The 9856-nt window shown below is 40.3% G+C and overlaps 1 pseudogene; it reads right to left on the reverse strand.

Annotated features, from left to right (window-relative positions):
• Positions 1-1444: 1444 nt before the first annotated feature.
• On the reverse strand, positions 1445-2580 carry LOC131760299 (germ cell-less protein-like 1 pseudogene; annotated as a pseudogene).
• Between the last annotated feature and the right edge of the window lie 7276 nt (positions 2581-9856).

The raw sequence follows: 9856 nt of genomic DNA on the forward strand, positions 1-9856 counted from the left end.
ATTAATGACAACAATGGAGGCAATAATATATTAATACAATGGAGAAAAGACAGTCTCCTCAACAAGTGGTGGTAGGAAAGCTGGACAGCCACATGCAAATCAATATGAACACTCCCTCACACCATACACAAAAAAACTTCAAAATAGTTTAAATACCCAAGTATAAGACATGACACCACAAAACTCCCAGAAAAGAACATAGGCAAAACACTCCCAGACATAAACTGTAGCAATATTTTCTTAGATTAGTGTCCCAAGGCAAAAGAGATATATAAGCAAAAATGAACAAACGGGACCTGACCTAAAAAATCTTAAAAGCTTTTGCACTGCAAAGGAAACCACAAACAAAATGAAAAGACAACCTAGGGAATGGGAGAAAATATCCGCAAATGATGTTACCCACAAGGGGCTAATATCCAAAATATACGAACAGCTCATACAACTCAATAAAACAACCCAATCAAAAAATGGGCGGAAGACCCAAACAGACACCCCTCCAAAGATGACACACAGATGGCCAACAGGCACCTGGAAAGATCCTCAACATCAATAACCATTAGAGCAATGCAAATCAAAACCACCACGAGGTATCACCCCACACCAGTCAAAATGGCCACCATCAAAAAGTCCACAAACAATAAATCTGGAGAGGGTGTGGGGAAAAAGGAACCCTCCCACACTGCTGGTGGGGAGGTAAACTGGTGCAGCCCTCATGGAAAACTGCGTGGAGATCCCACAAAAAAACCACAGTTAGAACCACCACACCCAGCAATTCCACCCCTTGGCATACATCCCCCAAAGATAAAAACTCTAATTCAAAAAGATATATGCACCCCAGTGTTCATAGCAGCACCATCCATAAGAGCCAAGACACCAAAGCAGTCCAAGGGCCCATCAACAGATGACTGGCTTAGGAAGATGTAGCATATTTATATACAATGGAATATGTATTACTCAGTCACAAAAAAGAACGAAATATTGCCATTTTCAGCAACATGGATGGACCCAGAGAATATCACACTAAGTGAAATAAGTCAAACAGAAAAAGACAATGAAAGATTTCACTTATATGTGGAATCCAAAAAAATAATACAAATGAATCTACATAAAAAACAGAAGAACTCACAGACAAAACAAACTTATGGTTACCAAAGGGGAAAGGGAGGGGTGGTGGGATAAATTAGGAGTATGAGATTAACATATGCAAACTACTATACATAAAACAGATAAGCAACAAGGATTTACTGTATAGCACAGGGAACTACATTCAGTATCTTATAATAACCTATAGTGGAAAATAATCGAAAAAATATGTATATATAACTGAATCTCTTTACTGTACACCTGAAACTAACACAGTATTGTAAATTAACTATATTTCAGTAAAAAAAAGATATATATATATATATATATATTTAATGAACAATGCTATGATGTACCATACTTACCCCACCTCACTGTCTTGTTCTGCCCGGAGCATAGCAAGCCACTGCTGTTTATACACAGAAGATAGCCATTCTGAAGGTACTAGAGAATCTTGTTCGATAATTCTCGCGGAGGCCAAATCACTGATAATATACCGTAACTTTAAACGTCTGAATACTGACACAAATGGTTTTCCTTGCTCAGTTTCAAGGAAGGTCATACCTTCAAAATCTTTTCTCCTCTTAGAAAACCAGACATCTGTTTCAGTCAAAAGCTGTTTTAAAGATCCATTCCAAGAAGGCACAGTGGAAGGAACATCCGGCTGTGTATACATCCATCTCCACTTGCATCACAAATAAGTTAGATAAACCAATGAGTTGTTTCATGACATTTATACTGAGTTCTTTAAAAAGTTCAACATTCTGGTGAGTCATCAAGTTGTTTAGAAGCCATTCAAGGTACTTTTTCTTTACGGAATCCAGTCCATAGGTCCCTGCCGATGTGTAATAGCCACATACGGGTTTTCACATTAATTGTTTCCTTCATTGTCTCACCACACTGCTGTATTAAACCATCCAACTGTAGCATACAAGCTGCTGCCAAAATGGCAATAACTCGACAGGGCTTTATTAAGACATCATCTCGATACAATGACCCAAATGCCACCTGCAGTGTTTCTATATCAATATTCTGGTCTGGAATCTCCAGTTCAATAATATTCATGCTGGACTCCTTCCATGAACCACTGAACATACTAGAAAAGTAGCCAGACTGACATAAATACATTTTGTGTAAGCTCCACTCTTCTCCTAGAGCACAAATCTTAATGTCACTGTTTTCACCACTTAAAAATAATGTTTGATAAATATATTTGGATGTACTCTTCAATGTTTTCCTCCGAGGGGTGTTGAGGAGTCGCTGCTGCTCGTCCTCTTCCTCCTCATCCTCGTCTGTCTCGGAATCGGGGTGACAGTAGCAGAAGGCCCTGCTGCTCCGCTTGCGCTTGTGGCTGCCCGGACAGTAACAGAAGCCGTGGGCGGCCGCGTCGCCACCAGTCTCCCGCCTCCGGGCCGAGCCCCCAGCCCCAGAACCCGGCTCCTGCTGGGCTCGGGCTCGCCCCTGGTGGCGCAACACTCGGCTGCTCAGCGAGCCCATGGGTCACGGCTCGCAGAGACTTCAGAGAGCGCACCTCAGTGAGCCCGACGAAGGCGGTCTACCGCCATGGCCCGGACGCCACCGCCGGCCTCCACGTAGCCCGCGTGCCTACACAGCCACCTTCTCACGTGCAGCCCGGACCCCTGCAGAAGGCGCTACTGCCTCCATCCTCCGCCCCGCCCCCCGCGTCTGCCTGCACCGAGCACCCGGACCGCAGGCAAACATTTTTTTTTAAATTTTATTTTTTTTAATACATCAGGTTCTTATTATCTATTTTATGCATATTAGTGTATATATATGTCAACCCTATCTCCCAATTCATCCCCCCCCACCATCGTTTTGCCCCCTTGGTGTCCATATGTTTGTTCTCTACATCTGTATCTCTATTTCTGCCCTGCAAACTGGTTCATTTGTACCATTTTTCTAGATTCCACATGTATGCATTAATATACGATATTTGTTTTTCTCTTTCTTACTTCACTCTGTATGACAGTCTCTAGGTCCATCCACGTCTCTACAAATGACCCAATTTCATTCCTTTTTATGGCTGTGTAATACTCCATTGTGTATATGTACCACATCTTCTTTATCCATTTGTCTGTTGATGGGCATTTAGGTTGCTTCCATGACCTGGCTATTGTAAATAGTGCTGCAATGAACACTGGGGTGCATGTGTCTTTTTGAATTATGGTTTTCTCTGGGTATATGCCCAGTAGTGGGATTTCTGGGTCATATGGTAATTCTATTTTTAGTTTTTTTTTTTTTTTTTTTTTTTTTTTTTTTTGCGGTACATGGGACTCTCACTGTTGTGGCCTCTCCTGTTGCGGAGCACAGGCTCCGGACATGCAGGCTCAGCAGCCATGGCTCACGGGCCTAGCCGCTCTGCGGCATGTGGGATCTTCCCGGACTGGGGCATGAACCCGTGTCCCCTGCATCGGCAGGGGGACTCTCAACCACTGCGCCACCAGGGAAGCCCTATTTTTAGTTTCTTAAGGAACCTCCATACTGTTCTCCATAGTGGCTGTATCAATTTACATTCCCACCAACAGTACAAGAGGGTTCTCTTTTCTCCACACCCTCTCTAGCATTTGTTGTTTGCAGATGTTCTGATGATGGCCATTCTGACCGGTGTGAGGTAATAACTCATTGTAGTTTTGATTTGCATTTCTCTAATAATCAGTGATGTTGAGTAGCTTTTCATGTGCCTCTTGGCCATCTGTATATCTTCTTTGGAAAAATGTCTATTTAGGTCTTCTGCCCACTTTTTGATTGGGTTGTTTGTTTTTATGATACTGAGCTGCATGAGCTGTTTATATATTTTGGAGATTTATCCTTTGTCCATTGCTTCGTTTGCAAGTATTTTCTCCCATTCTGAGAGTTGTCTTTTTGTCTTGTTTATAGTTTCCTTTGCTGTGCAAAAGCTTTTAAGTTTTGTTAGGTCCCATTTGTTTATTTTTGTTTTTATTTCCATTACTCTAGGAGGTGGGTCAAAAAAGATCTTGCTGTGATTTATTTAAAATTAAATTTATTTATTTATTTATTTATGGCTGTATTGGGTCTTTGTTTCTGTGCGAGGGCTTTTTCTAGTTGTGGCAAGTGGGGGCCACTCCTCATTGCAGTGCGCGGGCCTCTCACTATCGCGGCCTCTCTTGTTGCGGAGCACAGGCTCCAGACACGCAGGCTCAGTAATTGTGGCTCACGGGCCCAGTTGCTCCGCAGCATGTGGGATCTTCCCAGACCAGGGCTCAAACCCGTGTCCCCTGCATTGGCAGGCAGATTCTCAACCACTGCACCACCAGGGAAGCCCTCTTGCTGTGATTTATGTCAAAGAGTGTTCTTCCTGTTTTCCTCTAAAAGTTTTATAGTGTCCAGTCTTACATTTAGCTCTCTCATCCATTTTGAGTTTATTTTTGCATATGGTGTTAGGGAGTGTTCTAATTTCATTCTTTTACATGTAGCTGTCCAGTTTTCCCAGCACCACTTATTGAAGAGACTGTCTTTTCTCCATTGTATATCCTTGCCTCCTTTGTCATAGATTAGGTGACCATAGGTGCGTGGGTTTATCTCTGGGCTTTCTATCCTGTTCCATTGATCTATATTTCTGTTTTTGTGCCAGTACCATACTCTCTTGGTTACTGTAGCTTTGTAGTATAGTCTGAAGTCAGGGAGTCTGATTCCTCCAGCTCTGTTTTTTGTCCTCAAGATTGCTTTGGCTACTTGGGGTCTTTTGTGTCTCCATACAAATTTTAATATTTTTGTTCTAGTTCTGTAAAACATGCCATTGGTAATTTGCTAGGGATTGCATCGAATCTGTAGATTGTTTTGGGTAGTATAGTCATTTCACAATATTGATTCTTCCAATCCAAGAACATGGTATATCTCTCCATCTGTTTGTGTTGTCTTTGATTTCTTTCATCAGTTTCTTATAGTTTTTTGAGTACAGGTCTTTTACCTCAGGTAGATTTATTCCCAGGTATTTTATTCTTTTTGTTGCAATGGTGAATGGGATTATTTCCTTAATTTCTCTTTCTGATCTTTCATTTTTAGCGTATAGGTATGCAAGAGATTTCTGTGCATTAATTTTGTATCCTACAACTTTACCAAATTCATTGATTAGCTCTAGTAGTTTTCTGATCTTTAGGATTTTCTATGTATAGTATCATGTCATCTGCAAACAGTGACAATTTTACTTCTTCTTTTCCAATTTGTATTCCTTTTATTTCTTTTCTCTGTTTGCCATGGCTAGGACTTCCAAAACTATGTTGAATAATAGTGCTGAGAGTGGACATCCTTGTCTTGTTCCTGATCTTAGAGGAAATGTTTCAGTTTTTCACCATTGAGAATGATGTTTGCTTTGGGTTTGTTGTATACGGCCTTTATTATGTTGAGGTAGGTTTCCTCTTTGCCCACTTCTTAGAGAGTTTTTTATCATAAAAGGGTGCTGAATTTTGTCAAAAGCTTTTTCTGCATCTATTGAGATGACCATATGGTTTTTCTTCTTCATTTTTTTAATATGGTGAATCACAATGATTGATTTGCGTATATTGAAGAATACTTGCATCACTGAGATAAATCCCACTTGGTCATGGTGTATGATCCTTTTAATGTGTTTTTGGATTCTGTTTGCTGGTATTTTGTTGAGGATTTTTTCATCTATAGTCATTAGTGATATTGTTCTGTAATTTTCTTTTTTTGTTGTATCATTGTCTGGTTTGGGTATCAGGGTGATGGTGGCCTTGTAGAATGAGTTTGGGAGTGTTCCTTCCTCTGCAATTTTTTGGAAGAGTTTGAGAAGAGTAGGTGTTAGCTCTTCTCTAAATGTTTGATATAATTCACCTGTGAAGCCACCTGGTCCTGGACTTTTGTTTGTTCAGAGATTTTAAATCACAGTTTCAATTTCATTACTTTGTGATTGGTCTCTCCACCTGGAATATTTTGTAACCTCTTTATGGCAGTTTCCTCACCAGTGTTGCCCACTACTCTGTCACCAATACCTAGTGTGTGCAAGGAACAGAGGAAGTGCTCAATATGTATTTTTAAAAATTTTTATTGGAGTATAGTTGATTTACAATGTTGTGTTACTTTCTGCTGTACAGCACAGTGAATCAGTTTTACATATACATATATCCACTCTTTTTTAGATTCTTTTCTCATATAAGTCATTACAGACTATTGAGTAGAGTTTCCTTCACTGTACAGTAGGTCCTTATTAGTCATCTATTTTATATATAGTCGTCTGTATATGTCAGTCCCAATCACCCATTTATCCCTCCCCACATTCTCCTCTGGTAAGCTCAATATGTATTTGGTGAATGATATCTTAAGAATATTAAGTAATAAATTCTAAAAAATCCTATACATTTCTTTGTAAGTAGTAACCACCTAACCATGTCAATATTTGTAAATTCACATGCCTGGTTTTAGTATGGTCACTAGATGGGCATGCATTTGTTGCCTGAGTAGCCATACAAAAAGCAGGTCAGGTGAACCTTGGGGAAACACACCTAAGGCTTTCAGATGCAACTGGATGATCAGGTGAGTACTGCCATGCAGTTAAGAACAGAGAACTGTGAGAGGAAGGAGTGAGAGCTGTCTGGGGCTGTCAGAAAGTCAGCTGGTATGTGCTCTTTTGTTGGGGAGTGGTTTGGTGTGGGCTGGGCCTTGGGATAGAGGGTTAACGATGGAGGGGTGAGGAGTGGCAGGAGGTTAGGTTGAAGGTTAGACCACAAACGATGGAGAAGGGTGCTGAATACCATGCTAAAGAGGATGAACTTTGCGCTGGAAGCATGGTTGGCCGTGGAAGTGGGAGAGAGATTAGGAAATCAGAGTGATTAGATTAATGCCACACAGGTGAGGGAACATGGAGTAGAGAAAGCAGAGCCTGTGGGCAAGACATGAGGCCTGTGGTGCAGTAAGAATGAAGAGGATGCTGGGCATTGAGTTAATGTTCAAAGTGTTTGCTCAGTAAATAGCAGATGTTCAAAATATGCACGATGAAATATACAACACATCATATGAACTGGTTAAAGGAAATCTGGGTGGTGCGATAGAGAGGCATATGCTTCTTTAACCCCAGTGTGACTGTTAATATATCGACAAGCATTGTGTGTCCTCGAATGAAGGATTGTAGATACAACTTGTAGGTAAACCACAGCATTAAGAACTATAAGGGCCTTCAGAGTGGACCTGTGCCCTATTCTCATTCTCACCTGGGTAGCCTTGTTCTTTTCACCAGGGCTTTCTTCACATTCCCTGACTATGTCACATGCTTGCCACCTCCAGAGTTTTGCCCCTGGTGGTTTCTTTCCCCTATCCCTGCTGGCTGAGATCCACTCATTTTTCTTGGCCAAGATACATAGTCATGTCTGATGCCTTCCTTACTTTCATTCAGATGAAATCCATTGCTCTGCTCTATGCTCCTGTGTCATTCGCATTGAAGTCTATTATGTGAATACGCAATGGGCAAAATCTGTGGTGAGTAACAGGGTAGACTCTTTTGTAAATTGAAGTTTAGTTGATTTAAAATATTGTGTGACTTTCAGATGTACAGCATAATGATTCAATATTTTTGCAGCTTATATTTCATTATAGGTTATTATAAGATAATAGGTATAATTCCCTGTACTGTACAGTAAATCCTTGTTGATAACCTATTTTCTATATATAATAATATCTGTTGATCTCATGGCCCTAATTTTCCCCTCCCCCCCTTCCCTTTCCCCTTTGATAACCAGAAGTTTGTTTTCTAGATCTGTGAATCTCTTTCTGTTTTGCATATACATTTATTTGCATTATTTTTTAGATTTCACATATAAGTGATATCATATAGTATTGATATTTGTCTTTCTTTGTCAGACTTATTTCACCAAGGATAATATTCTCTAGGTCCATCCAATTTGCTGCAAATGGCAGCATATCCTTCTTTTTTATGGCTGAGTAATATTCCATTGTATATATGTACCACATCTTCTTAATCCAGTTGTGTGTTGATGGCACTTGTGTTGCTTCCATGTCTTGACTATTGCAAATAGCACTGCATCAATCTTTTCAAATTAGTGTCTTTATTTTTTCTGGATCTATACCCAAGAGTGGAATTGCTGGATCATATGGTAGTTCCATTTTTCATTTTTTTAAGGAACCTCCATATTGTTTTCTATAGTGGCTGCAGGGTGGTCTCTTAAACCAGACTACCTATGTTTGCTCTTGACTAGCCAGGTAAGTTACTGAACCACCTTGTGCTTTAGTTTCCTCATATGTGAAATGAAGGTAATAATAATATGAATAATACTATCCACTTGTAGGGTTGTTGGAAGGATCTGATGAGCTAATACGTATGAGATGCAAGAACAACCCCTGTCACATAGTAAGGCTTTGAGTGTGTTAGCTACTTCCCTGCTTGACTGTGGGTTTCTGAGAGTAAGTGGTGTAGGTCTTACTCTTTTCTGTGACCCCAGAGCCTGGCCAGTGGGTGGCTCACTGTGGTCCTCATAGAGTGCTGCTGAGTGAATGGACGGCACAGGTGAGGAAACTGGGGCTCTGAGCAGTTAAGGGGCATGTCCACAGCCCCACAGGAGCATGCACACAGGGTCCTGAGACCCAGGTCAGTGCTCTTAGGTTGGCCATTGAATTGGTCATGTATGAATGTGGAGTAAGCTATTCTGTCTGTGTGCCTTTAGCACAGAAGACTCAGTGCATTTAAACTCACTTTCAAGTTGCCTTTTATGACATCTAGGAGAGCGACATTTACAGTTACAGAACATAAAAAAAAGTGAATGTAAATGTAACCTTCTAAAATTACTGTGATTTAGGGAATGATAGGTGTTATTTTTTCACAAGTTTTATGTACTGTGAGTGCATGCTATAGAATAATCTGAACAATAGTTGCAAATAAGCCTGAAGAGTACTTATTTCTACGATAGGATATGATGGCAGTGTGTGCCTTATCTTTCAAACATTTGCAAGATGTGTGGCATTTCTAACAGTTTAAGTGTGAGATATTTCCTCACAATATTTATTGGCCTAAGATGCTGTGAAACAGAGGCATACTCAGGTTTTGGGGCCCTGATTCAGAACCTCCATTCCCTAAGTGTGTGTGCTAAGAAGAGGCAGGAGGACAAGAAAGTGTCCATTTTCCTTCCCTCACAATGAAGAACTCTTGTCCTCTACCTGCAGGTGTCCCCTCTGCCCTGACTCTGGGTCCAGTTCTGGTTTGAGGGGGAATTTAAGGAACCCAGATCTATTGCAGGTTAGCTCTGCTGTTGGGCCCACTGATCTGGGTCCTGATGCCAGGTAAGGGAAACAAGTTATTGACTGCCCTATCTATGTCAGGCTCCTACATGCTTTATCTCACTTACTCTTTATAAGAAAGCCACATGTGATGAAACAGGTGCCTAGAGAGGTTAAATGACTTGACTTAACCAGGATTCAAAATCTGGTGCATGGTGGAAACAACCCAAATGCCCATCAGCTGGTGAATGGATTAACAAAATATGGTATATCTGTACAATGGAGTAGTATGCAGTCATTAAAAAAGTGAAGTACTGATACATGTTATGTATTAGGATTCTCCAAAGAAACAGAACCAATAGGAGATATGTATATATGTATGTATGTGTGTGTATATATATATATATATATAATATATAAAACCTATATTATAATATATATTAAATATATTAATATTGGTATACCTATATGTCTCCTACCAATAGGAGACATATAAAATATATTAATATATTATGCATACATAATAAGGAATTAGCTCACATAGTTATGG

This window comes from Kogia breviceps, chromosome 7 (genome assembly GCF_026419965.1).
Source record: "Kogia breviceps isolate mKogBre1 chromosome 7, mKogBre1 haplotype 1, whole genome shotgun sequence".
Taxonomy (NCBI): Eukaryota; Metazoa; Chordata; class Mammalia; order Artiodactyla; family Physeteridae; genus Kogia; species Kogia breviceps.